Source organism: Schistocerca serialis, chromosome 2 (assembly GCF_023864345.2).
Source record: "Schistocerca serialis cubense isolate TAMUIC-IGC-003099 chromosome 2, iqSchSeri2.2, whole genome shotgun sequence".
Lineage (NCBI taxonomy): Eukaryota > Metazoa > Arthropoda > Insecta > Orthoptera > Acrididae > Schistocerca > Schistocerca serialis.
In genome coordinates, this window is record NC_064639.1 from 987,938,417 (window position 1) to 987,958,469 (window position 20,053).

A 20,053-nucleotide genomic window follows, 5' to 3' on the forward strand; every position below is an offset into this window, starting at 1 on the left:
GATACCTTTGCAGAACACCTAGGGTGTGCCACACTCTTTCAAGCCCAAACAACCTTGAAGCACTTGACTTGTCCTACATTTTTTTGTGCTAGATAGATTTGCCTGGCCCTCCACTACCAAGTCAAGATGGAGCTGGACTGGCTCATCTCTCTTAGGGTTACAGCTCTCATCTCCTCCTGTGAATGGACCACAGTCCTTCTATCAAGTTAAGCCTTTGCAGTTATTTTAAGCCGCCATGAATTCACAGTCCATGGTTGACACATACCCATTGCCACATCATGACAAACTGTTCACACACATAGCAAGGGGTCAATCTTCTTCAAACTTGATCTTCCTGAAGCATATTATCCCTGGTTTATGAGTCCAAACATATCATGGACATTAACACACCATTCAGTTATATCACCACCAGCTATTTGGAACAGGTCACATCCAATATTCTGTACTCCTTCAGCTACATGGAAGACATTGTTGTTACAGGATGTGAAATGATAATTAAATAGACACCTAGCTGCAAGCAGGCGTTGATACACTTCATTGGGGACATGCTGAAAATGTGTGCCCCGGCCGGGACTCGAACCCGGGATCTTCTGCTTACATGGCAGACGCTCTATCCATCTGAGACACCGCGGGCACAGAGGATAGTGCGTCTGCAGGGACTTATCCCTTGCACGCTCCCCGTGAGATACACATTCCCAACATGTCCACAACACTACATGTGTAGTGCGCCTAATAGGTGTTTGCCCATCATACTCATTACTCGTGGCAGATTAATCTACCAAGTCCCGTATGAGTTCGGGCATAGCGTGTGCATTCGCACAAGAAGGTCAAAGGCCGGGAACCCATATTTTTAACTATATATGACGGTAGTATCTGTTCCCGAAAGAACAGTTACCGTGGATGACCGTGCAGCTTTGCTAGAAATGAAATGATAATTAAATAGACACCCTAGCTGCAAGCAGGCGTTGATACAGGCCTAGTCAGGTCTCAGTCACACGTTCACCTCAATATATATGTTATCAGACTGCTATTGTGAGCCATTCTGTGGCTAGTGTACCTATTATAATAAATTGTTTTCTAGACTTTATATCTCTTGTGAGATTAGAACAAATGTGGTGGTTGTTGGCTTCATGTCTGTCTTGCTTATGATAATGCATTTACCATGCTTTTCATAGTAGTTTACCCATATTCATATTTTCATATTCCTATTTTCTAATTCTTATTAGTCCTACTCCTACTCCTACCATCACACTTCACTACGTCCCACTCCAACCAAAAAATTCCCTTTTTTAGAATTCCCTGACCTACCTACCTAATCAATTAAGTGGTTTAATATTCCACACTCCTACCCTTAAAATGCAGGTTTTGTTTCCTCAATGATGATACCCTCGAGTACAGGACTATTCTATCTCCAGAATATTTTACCCAAAGGGTTGCCATCAACATTATGTCATACATTACAGCTGTACGACCTTAGGAGTGGGGGTGGGGAGATGGATGCAGTTTCCTCTTACTTTCAGCCATTTGCAGTACCAGCACAGCAAGGCCATGTTGGCTAATGTTACAAGGCCAGATCAGTCAATCATCAGACTGCAGCCCCTTGCAACTGCTGCTGTTCATATCACTGCACCTACAGTATCCACAGCCACACTGGCAAACTACCTGCCATTAAGCTTGAGTCATTTGCTGGAGATGTCAAAATGTGGTCTCACTTTTGCAAGTGATTTGCTCCGATCAGTAATAAAGACCAGTCACTTACTATAGGAAACATACATGTTTTGCTCTGAGGGTATCTGGGAGGTGAACTGAAATAGTCAGAGGATAAATACCTACAACAGCTAAAATGTATGAGGAAACATAAAATTTTATTGTAATTTTATGAAGATAGTAACTACATTATACAGGCATACTTTATTTGCACCAAGACTGTACAGTCAGAAACAACTGAAATGGTGAGCTACACAGTCCTGGAATATAACCACTGTATTCAAGCATAGCATGCTCCAGGAGAAGACATCATAGCATACAATAAAGTTCTCAGTCCAAAAATTCTACAATTATTTCCTGCTTAAATGTGTCAGTCATGTTAAAAGAACTGCACAGTCAAAATGGAGGTCTATTGAAATTACTGAAATTTTTGGGAAAAGTAGTTCATGGTGGTCTTATTGCACAAAAAATTTATGGAGAATGTTTGTTTTGTTTATTTTCACACCCACTGCAGCAACACTCTATATGAATTCAAAGCAAGCTAAGACTTCACAATAACTTTAAAAAAAAGAAGTACAATGATAATGTGTCTTTTTCAAAGCCTGCACTCACTGGGACCAAGATTGTGACATAGTTATTGACAGCCTACAGCATATCAAGAAGTTAAAGCAAGATAATTGTTGAAATTATAAATAAATTATCCTCTGGCTGCAAAAATGGTCTCCAGTTTCTTTATAATGGCATAATAAAGAAATCCAAGACCATTTTCCCATCCAGAGGCTAATTTATTTATAATTTCACCTCATATGTGACTGCACTTCTAAATTCCATCATGATAGAAAGTTTAAATAGAAATAATGGTCCTTTTCTGTTTCCAAACTGAGGACACAATGCTAAAAACTGCTAGAAATACAAGGTGTCATGTTACAGGTGCAAGTTGTCTGCTAGCTCAACTTCATCTTCTACAATTTACCACTACTTCTGCCACAAATTGTTGTAAGTTCATTACATTTTACTGATCTTTAGACTGCTCAAGTTTGGGATAGTGGACCTGCTTGATTAAGCAGACTTACTTGCTGTGTTCTGGATAGCAGGAATCAGTCAAGCTTAATTTCCAATTTCCTTATTGATGAGCTGGGTTTAGAACTGCAGAAGATTGACTTATTTGTTAGTCTCATTGAAATACTGGCCACAGCTTAAGGGCCTGATGGGTGTCACTGAATTTCACAAAAGGAGATCTGAACAAATTCAATGACATCTGTGACTGCATTTGAAAGATGACTGAATTTGAAAGCTTACACTTGTTTGCTGCAAACTCAATAGTACCACCTGATATAAGAAATATGGTACGCACTCAAATACTTTAGTTAGTGAACTAAAAGGCTAAATGGAAAGTCTTCCCACTGAGATCGTTTTTGGAGCAGATTGTTACTGGAAAATTATTAAAGATTCCCCTTCAGTTTGACTTACTTCACCCATTGTACTGATACTTTCCACTCTAAGTTGCGTTCTTAAAAGGGGCACTCACCACAGGAAACCTTGTGATGGTGAACAACATCAGTTTGGAGACAGGAGCACCAACAAATGATATTCTGATTTGTTTTTGGAACTTAGAAGCAATGAGGATCATGGAAGATGAAACAAGAAATTGGAATCCAAAGGAATCATCTCTACTGTAACATTTTTCACTTTCCTACTGCATCAAAGACAAAAAAGTATATTCATTTCCTGGAAAACCCTATGTCTGATGCATAATAATCTTCAGCAAGGAGAGAAGGCATTTTTCTTTCTCACCAGAGGAAAAAATTCCAAAGGATAGTTACTTGAAACACATTTACGAGTCACAAATGATAGAACACATCAAAAAAGAACATGTGCAAGTCACCCCTCCTGTACAGTCAAGAAGTGACATCCTTTATCTGCCAAACCTTGCAGTAAAGAAAGAAAAATTAGAGCTCATCAAATAAAGGCCTATTCAAACATTTTTCACACGAGAATAATGCACTTTCACTGAATGAATCATCAGAAATTAATTCTGATTTACTTCCTGACATTCTTTCAGTATTACTGAGATTCCATCTGTATCCTGCAGTCTCAACTGCCAATAACAATGAAGCATTTCTATTCTTCATCAGGAGGACACAACTCTCACAAAGATATTTTTTTTTGTCTAAAGACCCCAAGGATCAACAAGAAAACTACACTACAAGGGGCAGAAGTTTTACGTACTGCTTCACCTGACTGCCTTTTGGACTTAGCCACAATCCATTTCTTCATAAATTTGAAGGGCAAATAAGTAAACTGTTTATTATTTCAAAATAACCATCATAACTGATAATACATTTATCTCATTGTGACAAGATAGTCAATTCCTTCATGGAAAAATGTTTGTGGTTGCCAACTGAACCATGATTGTAATCGGATGTGCACCTCCTTGTCTGAAGCAAATCAAGGGCCACAAGTATCTTTCTTCAGGACACCAAAAATATGGAAAATGCATGGGGAGAGATCTGGACTGCTTGGAGGATGTGTAAGGGCTTCCCAGTGAAACGTCTGCAGCATAGTCAAAACAACCTCAACATCATGTGAGTGGGCATTATCTCACAACAAAATGAAACGATCTGTCAACAATCCTGGGTATTTGGACTTGATACCACACTTTAATGCACAACACTATGTAGACACTTTGCAAAAACTGAAGTATGCCATCAAGTCCAAACACCACAAATATTGACGGTCAGCATCATTCCACTCTACATCATGGTCATCAGTGCCTGTACATTGACTGTATGAGACAAATGGGCTAGGAGTACACAACACAAGGATAGCCGAAAATATGAAAAAAGGTCACATATGCTCCCTTGCACTCTTTCTAACATACACACTCACAATTCCTCCGAACATTACAATGGGGCAAGTAGGTTATGGAAGATAGTAGATCTGAGCAGCCACTAAAAGGCAGGTCCAGAAAAGAACGTTGGCTGATCACAAAGACACTAACTGGATGGACCAATGTTTCTCTAACATGCTAAAAGCTTTGACCTAAGGGCTTTGGTAGAAAGGAAGACAAAAAACAAAATTGTAAAATGTGCCACATTCAGTTCCATGTATCCTCTCATCATTATACACTGAAGAGCCAAAGAAACTGGTAAACTGCCTAATTTATTGCAGGGCGCCCACGATCATGCAGAAGTGCTGCAACAAAATGTGGCATAGACTCTTAATGTCTGAAGTATGCTGGAGGGAATTGACACCATGAATCCAGCAGGGCTGTTCATAAATCCATAAGAGTATGAGGGAGTGGACATCTCTTCTGAATAGCACATTGCAAGGCATCACAAATAAGCTCAATAATGTTCAAGTCTGGGGAGTTTGGCGGCCAGTGGAAGTGTTCAAACTCAGAAGAGTATTCCTGGAGCCACTCTATACGAGTTTTGGACTTTTCTGGAGCCACTCTGTAGTAGTTCTGGATGTGTGAGGTGTCGCATTGTCCTGCTGCCATTGCCCAAGTCCACTGGAATGCACAATGGACATGAATGGATGTAGATGATCAGACAAAATGCTTAGGTACGTGTAACCTGTCAGAGTCATATCTAAACATACAGGGGTCCTGTATCACTCCAACTGCGCATGCCCCACACCATTACAGAGCCTCCACCAGCTTGAACAGTCCCCTGCTGACATGCAGGGTCCATGGTTTCATGAGGTTGTCTCCATGCCTGTACACATCCATCCACTCGATACAATTTGAAACAAGACTAGTCTGACCAGCCAAGATGTTTCCAATTATCAACAGTCCAATGTCAATGTTGATGAGCCCAGGCAAGGTGTAACGCTTTGTGTCATGCAGTCATCAAGGGCATGTGAGTGGGCCTTCGGCTCTGAAAGCTCATGTCGATGATGTTTCATTGAATAGTTCACATCCTGACTCTTGTTGACGGCACAGCATTGAAGTCTGTGGCAATTTGTGGAAGGGTTGTACTTCCGTCATGTTGGATGATTCTCTTCAGTCATTGATGGTCCTGTTCTTGCAGTATGTTTTCTGGCTGCAGCGATGTCAGAGTTTTACCGGATTCCTGATATTCACGGTACACTTGTGAAATGGTAGTTTGGGAAAATCCCCACTTCATTGCTACCTCGGAGATGCTGTGTCCTATCACTTGTGCACCGACTGTAACACCATGTTCTAACTCACTTAAATCTTGATAACCTGCCATTGTAGCAGCAGTAACTGATCTAATGCTACGCCAGATCCTGGTTGTCTTGTTCTGCATATTTACATATCTCTGTATTTGAACACGCATGCCTATATCAGTTTCTTTGGCACTTCAGTGTAAGTACTACCTGTTTTTATGACCCACTGAGTATGTTGCCAATTGTCTCTCACTGCAACACCGGGTATATTATTAACTACGTCTCTCACTGAAAAAAATATTTTCTAGGAAATTTAGTCAACGGGAATTGAATCATATTGATCTCAACCCCCACCCTGCAACGCACACGTGCCCTGATTATTTGGTGTTTTTGAAGAAGTCAAATTGGAAAACCCTGTATTTTCCAATGAATTATAACAAGCCTGTGGAGCATTCCTTTATGTATGGTGCATCACTTCAAATGTCATGTTTGTCCATTTAGTTTGCAGCAAGAATAGGCTAGCTCCCATCAAGATTATCACTCTTACACTGCTGGAGTTTATTGCAACACTTCCTGGATCAGGGTTAACCCTTAAATGCAAGAGTATGTTAGAAGCAGGAAAAATAGTAAAAGAAAATTTCAAAATTTGAGGCCATAAGTTCCAAATTAATGTTTTGTAACTGATCAGCTACATCATAATGCATTTAGCAGTTAACTGACATGACACAGTGACAACCTTACAGCAATTGCTTCTTAGTAATTATGCTCCAGTGAAAAAGTGAACGCTGTCCATAAACACACACAGAGTTTTACCGGATTCCTGATATTCACGGTACACTTGTGAAATGGTAGTTTGGGAAAAGCCCCACTTCATTACTACCTCGGAGATGCTGTGTCCTGTCACTTGTGCACTGACTGTAACACCATGTTCTAACTCACTTAAATCTTGATAACCTGCCATTGTAGCAGCAGTAACTGATCTAATGCTACGCCAGATCCTGGTTGTCTTGTTCATCAGAGTGAGATCAAAAATTACACACTTGATCCTGTCTTACATCATTTGGTAGCACTTGAGATCTTGGCCCCCTACTCTTCTTTGCTTTGATTTGATATTCCGCTTCACTGCTTGATCTCCCTCATTTTGGTGCTGAGGTACCAGTCTGGCAAAAGTATTCAGCAACACCCATGTGAAATTTGCTTAGCTTTATGGTCTTATGATTCTCTTTATGCTCTGCTACTCTTTTGTACAAAATCCATGCATTTACTATGCCAATTTCTAAGAGATGGTAGAATATTCTAAGACAGCACTTCCAAGATCTCATAATAATTTTGTCTCTGGCCAAGATACTGTCTAATAAATCTTCACCTTCCATATATTTGCAACATAACTTTATCAATTGTTAACACGATACTGTTATTCTTCTTTTTGTCTTCCTGTTATATCTGCTAACCTCTCCCGCAGGTCGCTTTCAATCAAGAGCAGATAAAAACTTAACAGTTCTGTTCTCTCTCCATGCAACAGTGGAGACTTCATCTCCTGCAGCTGTTGCCACATGCTCGATTATACCTCCTTCCAGTTTCATCAAATCTTCTTTTGGAAGCCTGCAATCTGTCACTCAGTTTCTTCTCATAGACCCAAGGGAATAAATACCCTGTTTAAGTAAGTAAACTACAAGTGGTGATGATGTGTCATAACTGCCACAATAAAGTTTATGATTTACATTTCTTTGCAGCACTCTGCAAAGGTGAACAACATTATTTGCACTGGCTCCTAAATCACCCTTCCCAGGCAACCTTTCTTCAGTGCAGTTATTGTCACCAGTAAAAAGCCTAAGACTCTACTGTTGATGAATAGCATATACCCATATTTATGTGGCTTATTTGAATATATATTGTTTGGTATAGCTCCTGGCTTTTTTGGAGCACATTTTCTCATCAACAAGCACACATTACTCAATAGGAACTGTCTGGAACTGAGATCTCAGCAGGTCAATGACACACCTCAACATGAAAAATCTGTCGTGAATCAGGTTGCTGTTGTTACTGAAATGAAGATATTGTCTGATGCACTCAAACTTACCTACTGGCATTGTACTACTAATCAGTTTATTCCCAATGACAGTATCCCAAAAATCTCGCATGTTAGAGACATGTACGATACACATTACAATACAGATACCAATAAAATTTCTCATATCATCACAGGATATAGCTAGTGGTTTGCTGGGATTGATCTGAACATTATGCCTGTGTGATTCTTCAACAACTATTTCAGAAAATGCCGATGGGAATATGGGAGTAAAAAATACACGGATTGTCTAGGTTCTTTATTTCAATTGGTAAGTTTGTGCTTCAGATAAATTTTGACCAACTTTCAGGATCAACTAAATGTTTCTCTTTCCAAACAAATTTCAGCATTTCCTCGGTACACTCGTTTTTGTGAAATCTGATTCCTTACTAGTACTTGCACATTTCTGAATATTTATTTCATTGTGTGATGATATTAGCAATGCACTATTTCCTAGAGAAGTAAGTATAACTGTCCCAGAAGAATTTTAGAAGGCTTGTGGTGTCTGAATTGCTCCCACACTTTGACTTTCATTAATACTTTCATTGTCAGAATCTTGATATTTTGCATTAAGTATGTTGAGTTGTAAAGCGTCTTGTGAAGAATCATCAGATGAAGAGTCTAGACTATCTTCACTGCTTAGTGGGATATGCAGCCAGTCCAAGATATCTTTCTCCTGATCTCCTGTTGCCATGATTAGGCTACATTCTGAAATATGGTAAATGCACGTTGTAGCAGATTAGTTATGAACAGTATTTCACAATTTTCTACAGTTTCTAAATTATAACATACACATATTATGATTTCTGTTCTTTTTACATAACTTAGTAATGTACCAGGAGATTTTTGAACTACATAATTGGCATAAAAACACACTTTCTGGACATCTGTTTTGTAAACAAAACACATGGCTTAGAAGCAACAGAGGCGCATGAAATATCAATTTCTGCAGCCTTGTGGTGCCAGCTGTGGCCATTTTCTTGTATAAAGTACCAGATTTAAGGATATATACAAATGGACACAACACATATTGCTGGTAAAAAAGAAACCCGTGTGCTATGAATCAAAGAGAAATGGTATGTAGCTCATCACCTACACCAAGTATTTAATTGATTATTTCTGTAAAGCCATGAGCTATGATGTGAGCCATAAAACAGTGTGAACTGACTCAAATATACTCTTGGGATGGATACGACATTATTCTAATTGATGGAAGACCTTTGTGTCAAATCACATTATGGAATTATAAAGACTGATGATCAGATTGCAGAGTAGGCACTACCTGCTGAGGAAAACACAACTGATCTGCTCTCCAGAGGTATCACTGCAGAGAACCTTCAACATGCTAGTATATGATGTGTGGCTCTTTTGGTTAATGAAGAACTGAACTCAGTTACAAAGACAAAATAATATTCCTTCCTTCAAAAGAAGTAGTCAATTGATCAAGTCTTCATGGAAGAACCAGCACCTCCTCTTTAAGAAGCTACACAGTACAGCAACTATTACTGACTGTTGCAAATCACAGGATGGACACTTTGTTTCAAACAGCAGGTAATGATAGAAAATAGGACATATGGGAACTGAGAGCTTCAGATTTGCATGAAGCACATACTATACTTACTGGATTCAGGCTGTTAAGTATTTCAAGTCAAACTGCAAGTTCTCTGAAGGAAGTTTGCTCTGCACTGAAGTTCTAAGATAGCTTGCCTATACCCTTCATACATAATAATGTTATTCATCTTGGTAGTTGTTCGCAGTTCATAGAATTACCCAGAACCCAACACCACCCAGTTCTTTTCAACAGACATCATCATTTCATCTGCTTGCTGATGCCTGCAGCATATTGGGTTGAGTGTAGTGTTATATGAACTGAGAACAGAATTTTGGATTCTTAGCATTCAACAGACAATTAGACTTGTGCTACACTGCTATGTGCTTTCCAAGATGATGAAAGATCACTTTGCTCAAAAAACTGAGGCTCCGTTACCCCTTGGACAAGTCTCACCATTGAAAGCTTTTGGAGCCACAGTTTCCTACTTTTCTTGCACATTTTACATCAGGTAAGTACACATTACAAATAAGTAGTAAACTGCTCTATTTGCATGTACAACAACATGCATTCTGAACATGGAGCTACCCTCAGAGATATCAACTGAGTGATTTCTTCAAGCTCTATAGAGTTTTGTGGGAAGATGAGGAGTGTTCAGCATGACTTATGCTGATTACACTACAACTTTCCACTCTGGTGAGTCATCTTGCTGGAGGAGGAAATCCTGATAAAAGACAGTGGCTAATCTGGAGGAGAGTTAACCAGGCTCAGTTCCTCCTTCATGGGCGATTAGTCGCATCACAACTGTGACTGTTTTCTCTTTCATTCACTACCCAATGACGCACAATCCTGGTACCTCAATCTTACATTTTTTTAATTTTTTTTTTAAAGAACAATACCGTACCTCACCTTTTCATTCATTTATAGTGATAGACAGCTCCATCAGTGTTGAAACAACTTAACAGAATGCAGCCAGTAACACTCTCAACAACTATTGATATTTTGACATTGAACATCCTATAACTTAAAGACAAAAATGAAATAATCACAGTGTGATACTTTGTACCATTTATCCCTAGTAAATGATGGGTTTTCGTCTTTCCAAATACTGGCAGTCATTGAGAACATTACCTGCCGGCACTCCAGTTGTTTGAACATTGGAGGAAACTAGAAGACTTTAGGTATCCAACAATCAATTGCGAAAACTACAGTTTTGTAAATGGTGGATATGACAAGATATCCTGTGAAACATTTCTAGATGGATTCTATGAGAACTGGCTAGAACAGATTGTTCAGAAGCCCACTCAGGATGAAAATATATTGCATCAGCAAACAACAGAACTGACTTCTTTGAGGATGGCCACATTGAAAGTGGTGTCCTTGGCCATTGGGAAGTTGTAGCAACAATAATCATCAAACTGCAAAAGGAAACCAAAAAAAGGGCAGAAGATTTACATGTTCAGCAAAGTAGACAACGAGGTGAGGCAATAGTGTCATATCTCAATAATGAACTCAAAACATTTAGCTCAGGAGAGCATCAAATTGAAGGACTGTAGCTCAGGTTTAGAAGAAGAGACGTCCATGCACTTGACAGACACATACCTCGTAAAATAGTTCCTGATGTGAGGGAACCCTTAATTATGCACAGTCACAAACTTCTAAGGAAAAAGAGACTACTGCATATCACGTGTAAAACAAACTATATGGCTGTAGACTGGGAGATGCTGAACAAAAAGTGTTTGGCTGTTAACAGGGCAATGCCTGAAGCCTTTGTCAAATTGAAGATTTCTTGACAAGAATACACAGCAGGTTATTTTGGATGGAGAGTCATTGCCAGATGTAAAAGTAACTTTGGGAGTGTCTCAGGAAAGTGTGTTTAGACTCTTCATGTTCCTTTTTTCATGTATAAATGACCTTGCAGGCAATATTAAAAATAACCTCAGCCTTTTTGCATATGATGCAATTATCCATAATGAAGTACTACCTGAAGAAAGGTGCACAAATATTCAGTCAGATCTTGGTAAGATTTCAAAGTGATACAAAAATTGGCAACTTGCTTTAAATATTCAGAAATGTAAAATTGTTGACTTCATATAATGAAAAAAAAACATAGTATGCCATGGTTACAATATCAATCATAACTGTAATGTGTCAAATAATAAAAAAAAAAACTTGGATGTAATAATTTTTAGGGTATGAAATTGAATGATAACAGAGGCTCAGTCAACAGTAAGGCAGGTGGAAGGCTTCAGTTCATTGGTAGAATACTAGGGACATGCGATTAGTATGCAACGTAGATACTTCACAAATCATCATAGAATATTTCTTAAGTGTGTGGGATCCATACCAAATAGGGCTAACAGAGGCTATTGAAACTACACACAGAAGTGTCACAGAGATGTTGAAGAAACAGACTGACAGACATTTGAAGATAGATGTAAACTGTACAGAAAAAAGCTACTTACAAAGTTTCAAGAATCAGCTTTAAATGATAAATCTAAGTGTGTACTACAACCCTCTATGTATCACTCCCATAGGAATCATGAGTAAAAGTTTAGATTAATTACAGAGCACATAGCGATTCTTCTTACGCTCCAAAGATTAATGGCAGGGGAAAAGCACTAATAACTGCTACAGTGGGAAGTACCTTCTCCCAAGCACTTCACAATGTTTTACAGAGTATGGATGTAGATGTAGACATTCGATACGCTGGGAGATGATCAAGTTTCACACTGTTTACTTTCAAGAGGAGGAAATGTATTGTTGCTTGCAAAAAAAAGAAAAACTTCACAGAGGAAGAGTTAGCTTGAAATATCCACTTTTGTTTTTCTTGCAATGTCAAGGCCATAGCATTGTTCCAATGTTTGCCAAAGTAGTATATTATACCAATTCTCCAGCTGCTGACTGCATCAACTGACAGACTAGGTTCCATTTGAGGACTATTTCAACAATTTCAGTCACTGTCCAGCATTTCAGCAAAGTTTAAACATTTCTGTGGTTCAGAATGCAATATTACATCTCAACATTCTGAAATCAATCATGCAAAGAGATATTTGGATGACACAGTTTTATCAATGATGGGTAAACATTACAATATTATGAAAAGGATAGTTGCTACTCACCATATAAATGGCTACTGAGGCCACACCTAGAACAGCAGCAGCAGCAGTGCATGATGAGAGAAGCAACTGAATGGTGGGGATAAGGAGGAGGCTGCGGCAGGGGTGGGAAGGGGGGAAGGCATAACAGAGTACGAAGGGGGGGCGTGAGGTAAATTCCTGCTTGTGGTAGCCTACAGAGACAAGGTGGAGAGAGGGTGGGGCAGCTGCTGCAGTCAAGGGGTTAGACGGTGGGCACTTAGAGGGAGGGGGGAGGGGGGGAAGAAAAAGACTGTGGGTGCATTGATGGAATAGTGGGCTGTGTAGTGCTGAAATGGGAACAGGGAAGGGGCTAGATCAGTAAGGACAATGACTAATGAAAGTTAAGGCCAGGAGGGTTATAGGAACATAGGATGTATTGCAGGGAGAGTTCCCATGTGTGCAGTCCAGGAAAGCTGGTGTTAGTGAGAAGGATCCAAGATGGCACAGGCTGTGAACCAGTCATTGAAATGAAGAGTGTCATGTTGGGCAGCATGCTCAGCAGTGGGGTGGTCCAGCTGTTTCTTGGCCACTGTTTGTTGGTGGCCACTCATGTAGAGAGACAGCTTGTTGGTTGTCATGCTTACATAGAATCAGCACAGTGGTTGCAGTTTAGCTTGTAGAGCTCAAGTTGCTTGTGACCAGACTGTGTTAGGTCGTGGTGAGAGGATGTATGGGACCAGTCTCACACCTAGGTCTGTTACAGTAATATGAGCCATGATGCAAGGGGTTGGGAGCAGGGGTTGTGTAAGGATGGTTGAGGATATTATGTAGGTTCGGTGGACACCGAAATACCACTATGAGACGGGTTGGAAGGATAGTTGGTTGGACGTTCTTCATTTCAGGGCATGATGAGAGATGTTCAAAACCCTGGTGGAGAATGTGATTCAATTTCTACAGTCCTAGGTGGTACTGAGTCACAAGCGGAATGCTCTACTGTGGCCAGACAGTGGGACTTTGGGAGGTGGTGGAAGACTGGAAAGATAAGGCACGGGAGATCTGTTTTAGCACAAGGTGAGAAGGTTATTATGATCTATGAAGGCCTCACTGAGAATCCTCAGTATATTTCGAGAGTGACTGCTCATCAGTACAGATGTGATGGCCACTGGTGGCTAGGCTGTATGGCAGAGACTTCTTGGTATGGAATGGGTGGCAGCTGTCGAAGTGGAGGTATTGCAGGTGGTTGGTAGGTTTGATATGGACAGAGGTATGGATGCAGCCATCTTTGAGATGGAGGTCAACATTGAGGAAGGCTTGTCGGGTTGAGTAGAATCAGTGAAGTGAATGGGGGAGAAGGTGCTGAGATTCTGGAGGAATGTGGATAGGGTGTCCTCACCCTTGATCCAAATCACAAATATGTCATCAATGCATCTGAACCAGGTGAGGGGTTTGTGATTCTGAGTGTTTAGGAGGATTCCTCTAGCTGGCCCATGAACAGGTTGGCACAGGATGGTGCCATGCGGGTACCCATAGCCATAACCTGGATTTGTTTGTAGGTAATTCCTTCAAAGGAAAAGTAATTGTGGGTGAGGATATAATTGGTCATGGCGACTAGGACGGAGATTGTAGGTTTGGAATCCATCAGGTGTTGGGGAAGGTAGTGTTCCATAGTGATAAGGCGATGGGCATTAGGGATTTTAGTGTAAAGGGAGGTGAAATTGACAGTGATGAGCAGGGCACTATGAGGTAAAGGAACAGGAATGGTGGAGAGTCGGTGGAGGAAATGGTTGGTATCTTTTACATAGGATGGTAGGTTGTGAGTAATAGGCTGAAGGTGTTGTTCTATGTGAGCAGAGATTCTCTCAGTGGGGGGCACAGTAACTGGACGCAATGGGGCATCCAGAGTGGTTGTGTTTATGGCTTTTAGGAAGCATGTAGAAGGTAGGAGTGCAAGAAGTGGTAGGGGTGAATAAGGAGATGGACTCCAGGGAGAGGTTCTGGGATGGGACTAAGTATTTGATGAAAGAATGGAAATCTAGCTGGATTTCTGGGATGGTGTCACTGTGGCAGTGTTTGTAGGTCAATAAACTGACAGTTGGTGCGGTCTTCTGCCAGGTAACCCTTCTGTTCAAAATAACATCGGTAGAGTCTTTTTCAGAAGGTGGGTTATAAGGTCAGGGTCAGTTTTTAGGTGTTGGATTGTGGTTCTTTCTCTGGATGTAACGTTTGCATGTTGTGGGATTTGGGGAATGGTTGAGAGGCAAGGTTCAAGGTTAATAAATTCTAGAAAGTTAACGGGGTGGTTTTGGGAGCAGTGGGGGTCGATCATGGATGGATGGAGGAGTGAACTGAGACAGGAAGGGTTCAACATTGCTCTTTGGTTGAGTCTGATTAGTAGGGTTGGTGGTGAAAAAGTATTTCCACTGTATGGAGCAGGAGAATGAGGGGGAAGTCTTTAACAAGTTCTGCTAGTTGAATTTTGGATTGGGGGAAAAGGTTTGGAAAGAACAGATACTGCTGTGGTACTAAGGCTTTTGGAGGAAAGGTTCATGACTGTATCAGGTCCGTTTATGATCTGGATTCTGTTTGGTAGTGGGAGTGAGTTTTTGAGGGTGGGGTAAATTAGTAGGTCTGTTAAGACAGGGTTTGTCAGCTATGAGGGGATGTGGGACAGATTTGGAGGTGGCTGTAGAAGTGGTGGTTAGTGGCAGTGCAAGGTGGGGGTAGGAAGTGAACATGGTGGAGAGTTTTTCTGATGTGACATTGTGCATGTTGCCCTAATTCCAGGAGGGCAAGAGCTTCAATACAGGATATGGGATCCAGGAATTTGGGATTCCATAGCAGAAGAATTTTACAGATTGAAAGGAGGTTTTGCAAGGAGGTTTGGACTTGATTGATATTGTTTTACAGGACTATGTTGGTGAACTTTAAGGATTGGCGGAATCTGAACAGCTGGAGGTCATTATGGAAGAAAGGGTGGTAGTCGGAGTTGGCTAATGTGATGGTATGGCCATTTGGGAGGGATTCCACGAGCCAAGCAACAATGCAGGAGCAGTATGTGGGACTGGGTTCTGGCCAGGGACACAAAAACTATGCAGTAGTGATGTAGATGGAAGGAGCAAGGATCCATGGTTGCGGATAAAAATGCATAAAAATACGTAGATAATGTAGAATTATGTCTGAAAAGAGCCGCAAAAGAATTCGCAAAAATACACCCAAACATGTGGGAAATATTATGAAAAGAATGAAATACGGGGAAAGAAGATTAAAGCTGAAGGAGTAGGCTGAAATGAAAGGTGAAAACCAACTGAAATTGCTGTGAAGCCTCAATGAAAATAAAGAAAAAAATAAACAAAAAGATTGCAGTGTGGGTTTCAGGTCTGTGGGTGGATAAGTATGAAGAATAGGGACAGCAGATGTGTCTGGATTAGGTGAAGTTAGTGCGTGTGAGCTGGAATACAGAGGAGAAGGAGTGGGAGTGGGAAGAGGTTGGTAGGATGAGATACCAGTTTGCATAGCATGTGAAGGTACACGAAAGAACACGTGAAAGTAAACGAGAATGATGCAGAAAGAATCATCAATTAGAAGGTGTAGGATTAATTATATTAGTTAGGTAATGTAGGACATGAGATGCTGCAACAGTAACCAGCATGGTCTTGTAACCATCTGTTGTACATGACTGAGATGGTTGATATTGTGTGGATCATAAGTAAAGTGTGCAGTTTGGTTTGTAAGGCAGCAAGAGAAACACATAAAAAAAGAAAAAGAAGGATGGACACTCAGTATAGTAATGCATTAGAAAATAGCAATCAAGGAAAACAGCACAAGGTTATTGGATGGAAAAAAGCCATAAGGCAACAACAAACAATGGAAAATCAGAATGGACTGAAACAATATTATCAAAAACATAGTTGCTACTCCCATACAGCAGAAATTCTGAGTCCCAGATATGCACAACAAAAAGACTGTCAGAAAATGAGCTATCTGCCAAAAAGGCCATCATCAGAAATACAGAAAACACACACACAAAATCCATGCAAATGCAATTCACACTCACACTCACACTCACACTCACACTCACACACACACACACACACACACACACACACACACACACACACACACACACATGAACACAGTCTCTGGCTGCTCACACCAGACTGATAACAGCATCTTATGATGGGAGAAGCAACTGGGTGGTGGAGGTAAGGAGGAGGCTGCATCAGGGAGCGGGAGGGACAGCAGGGATAGGGAGGGGACAGTAAAGTGCTGCTTGTGGTAATCTACAGGGACAAGGTGGAGAGAGGGTAGGGCTGTTGGTGCGGTCAAGGGGCTAGATGGACGACATGGGGGTTAGTCGAGATAAGGAGAGAAGTGAAGAAGGCTGTGAGTGTGTTGGTGGAATAGAGGGCTGTGTAGTACTGGAATGAGAACAGGAAAGGGGCTACAGGGGTAAGGACAACGACTAACAAAGGATGAGACCAGCAGAGTTACAGGAACATAGTATATATTGCATGGAAAGTTCCCACCAGTGCAGTTTAGAAAAACTGGTGTTGGTAGGAAAGGGCCAGATCGCACGGGCCGTGAACAAGAAATGGAAATGAAGAATGTCATGTTGGGTGGCACACTCAGCTACTGCTTGGTTCAACTGTTTCTTGTCCACTGTTTGTCGGAGACCATTCATGCAGATAGACAGCTTGTTGCTTGTCATACCCACAGAGAATGCAACACATTGGTTGCAGCATAACTAGTATATCACATTACTGGTTTCACAGCTATCCCTGCCTTTGATCGAATAGGTGATCCTTGTGAACAGGCTGGAGTAGGTGATGGTGGTAGGAGGATGTATGGGACAGATCTTGCACCTTTCCCAATCCCTAATGGATTCCACACCTACAGCCTCCTGCCTATTCACCATGACCAACTACACTCCTGGAAATTGAAATAAGAACACCGTGAATTCATTGTCCCAGGAAGGGGAAACTTTATTGACACATTCCTGGGGTCAGATACATCACATGATCACACTGACAGAACCACAGGCACATAGACACAGGCAACAGAGCATGCACAATGTCGGCACTAGTACAGTGCATATCCACCTTTCGCAGCAATGCAGGCTGCTATTCTCCCATGGAAACGATCGTAGAGATGCTGGATGTAGTCCTGTGGAACGGCTTGCCATGCCATTTCCACCTGGCGCCTCAGTTGGACCAGCGTTCGTGCTGGACGTGCGGACCGCGTGAGACGCCGCTTCATCCAGTCCCAAACATGCTCAATGGGGGACAGATCCGGAGATCTTGCTGGCCAGGGTAGTTGACTTACACCTTCTAGAGCACGTTGGGTGGCACGGGATACATGCAGACGTGCATTGTCCTGTTGGAACAGCAAGTTCCCTTGCCGGTCTAGGAATGGTAGAACGATGGGTTCGATGACGGTTTGGATGTACCGTGCACTATTCAGTGTCCCCTCGACGATCACCAGTGGTGTACGGCCAGTGTAGGAGATCGCTCCCCACACCATGATGCCGGGTGTTGGCCCTGTGTGCCTCGGTCGTATGCAGTCCTGATTGTGGCGCTCACCTGCACGGCGCCAAACACGCATACGACCATCACTGGCACCAAGGCAGAAGCGACTCTCATCGCTGAAGACGACACGTCTCCATTCGTCCCTCCATTCACGCCTGTCGCGACACCACTGGAGGCGGGCTGCACGATGTTGGGGCGTGAGCGGAAGACGGCCTAACGGTGTGCGGGACCGTAGGCCAGCTTCATGGAGACGGTTGCGAATGGTCCTCGCCGATACCCCAGGAGCAACAGTGTCCCTAATTTGCTGGGAAGTGGCGGTGCGGTCCCCTACGGCACTGCGTAGGATCCTACGGTCTTGGCGTGCATCCGTGCGTCGCTGCGGTCCGGTCCCAGGTCGACGGGCACGTGCACCTTCCGCCGACCACTGGCGACAACATCGATGTACTGTGGAGACCTCACGCCCCACGTGTTGAGCAATTCGGCGGTACGTCCACCCGGCCTCCCGCATGCCCACTATACGCCCTCGCTCAAAGTCCGTCAACTGCACATACGGTTCACGTCCACGCTGTCGCGGCATGCTACCAGTGTTAAAGACTGCGATGGAGCTCCGTATGCCACGGCAAACTGGCTGACACTGACGGCGGTGGTGCACAAATGCTGCGCAGCTAGCGCCATTCGACGGCCAACACCGCGGTTCCTGGTGTGTCCGCTGTGCCGTGCGTGTGATCATTGCTTGTACAGCCCTCTCGCAGTGTCCGGAGCAAGTATGGTGTGTCTGACACACCGGTGTCAATGTGTTCTTTTTTCCATTTCCAGGAGTGTATATCTTCATCCACAATTACTTCTCCTTTGAAGGCATTACCTACAAACCAAACCAGGATATACACTGCTGGCCATTAAAATTGCTACACCAAGAAGAAATGCAGATGACAAACGGGTATTCATTGGACAAATATATTATACTAGAACTGACATGTGATTACATTTTCACGCAATTCGGGTGCATAGATCCTGAGAAATCAGTACCCAGAACAACCACCTCTGGCCATAATAATGGCCTTGATACGGCTGGGCATTGAGTCAAACAGAGTTTGGATGGCAGCTTCAACACGATACCACAGTTCATCAAGAGTATTGACTGGCGAATTGTGATGAGCCAGTTGCTCGCCCACCATTGCCCAGGTGTTTTCAATCTGTAAGAGATCTGGAGAATGTGCTGTATCCAGAAAGGCCTGTACAGGACCTGCAACATGCGGTTGTGCATTATCCTGCTGAAATGTAGGGTTTCGCAGGGATCGAATGAAGGGTAGAGCCACGGGTCGTAAAACATCTGAAATGTAATGACCACTGTTGAAAGTGCTGTCAATGCGAACAAGAGGTGTCCGAGACATGTAACCAATGGCACCTCATGCCGGCTGATACGCCAGTATGGCGATGACGAGTACACACTTCCAATGTGTGTTCACCGCGATGTCGCCAAACACGGATGCAACCATCATGATGCTGTAAACAGAACCTGGATTCACCCGAAGAAATGACGTTTCGCCATTCGTGCACCCAGGTTCGTTGTTGAGTACACCACCGCAGGCGCTCCTGTCTGTGATGCAGCGTCAAGGGTAACCGCAGCCATGGTCTCCAAGCTGATAGTCCATGCTGCTGCAAACGTTATCGAACTGTTCATGCAGATGGTTGTTGTCTTGCAAACGTCCCCATCTGTTGACTCAGGGATCGATACGTGGCTGCACGATCCGTTACATCCTTGCGGATAAGATGCATGTAATCTCGACTGCTAGTGATACGAGAAAGTTGGGATCCAGCACGGCGTTCCGTATTACCCTTCTGAACCAACCGATCCCATATTCTGCTTACAGTCATTGGATCTCGACCAACACGAGCAGCAATGTCGCAATACGATAAAACACAATCGCGATAGGCTACAATCCGACCTTCATCAAAGTCAGAAACGTGATGGTACGCATTTCTCCTCCTT

The 20,053-nt window shown here is 42.4% G+C and overlaps 1 protein-coding gene and 1 non-coding gene across 8 annotated transcripts in view; both read right to left on the reverse strand.

Moving 5' to 3' along the window:
• LOC126458414 (protein Mpv17-like) overlaps positions 1 to 20,053 on the reverse strand; it is a 304,656-nt gene that overhangs the window by 99,550 nt on the left and 185,053 nt on the right. The window lies entirely within an intron of this gene.
• On the reverse strand, positions 560 to 634 carry Trnat-ugu (transfer RNA threonine (anticodon UGU)). Its single transcript has one exon. It is a non-coding gene; the product is annotated as a tRNA-Thr (tRNA).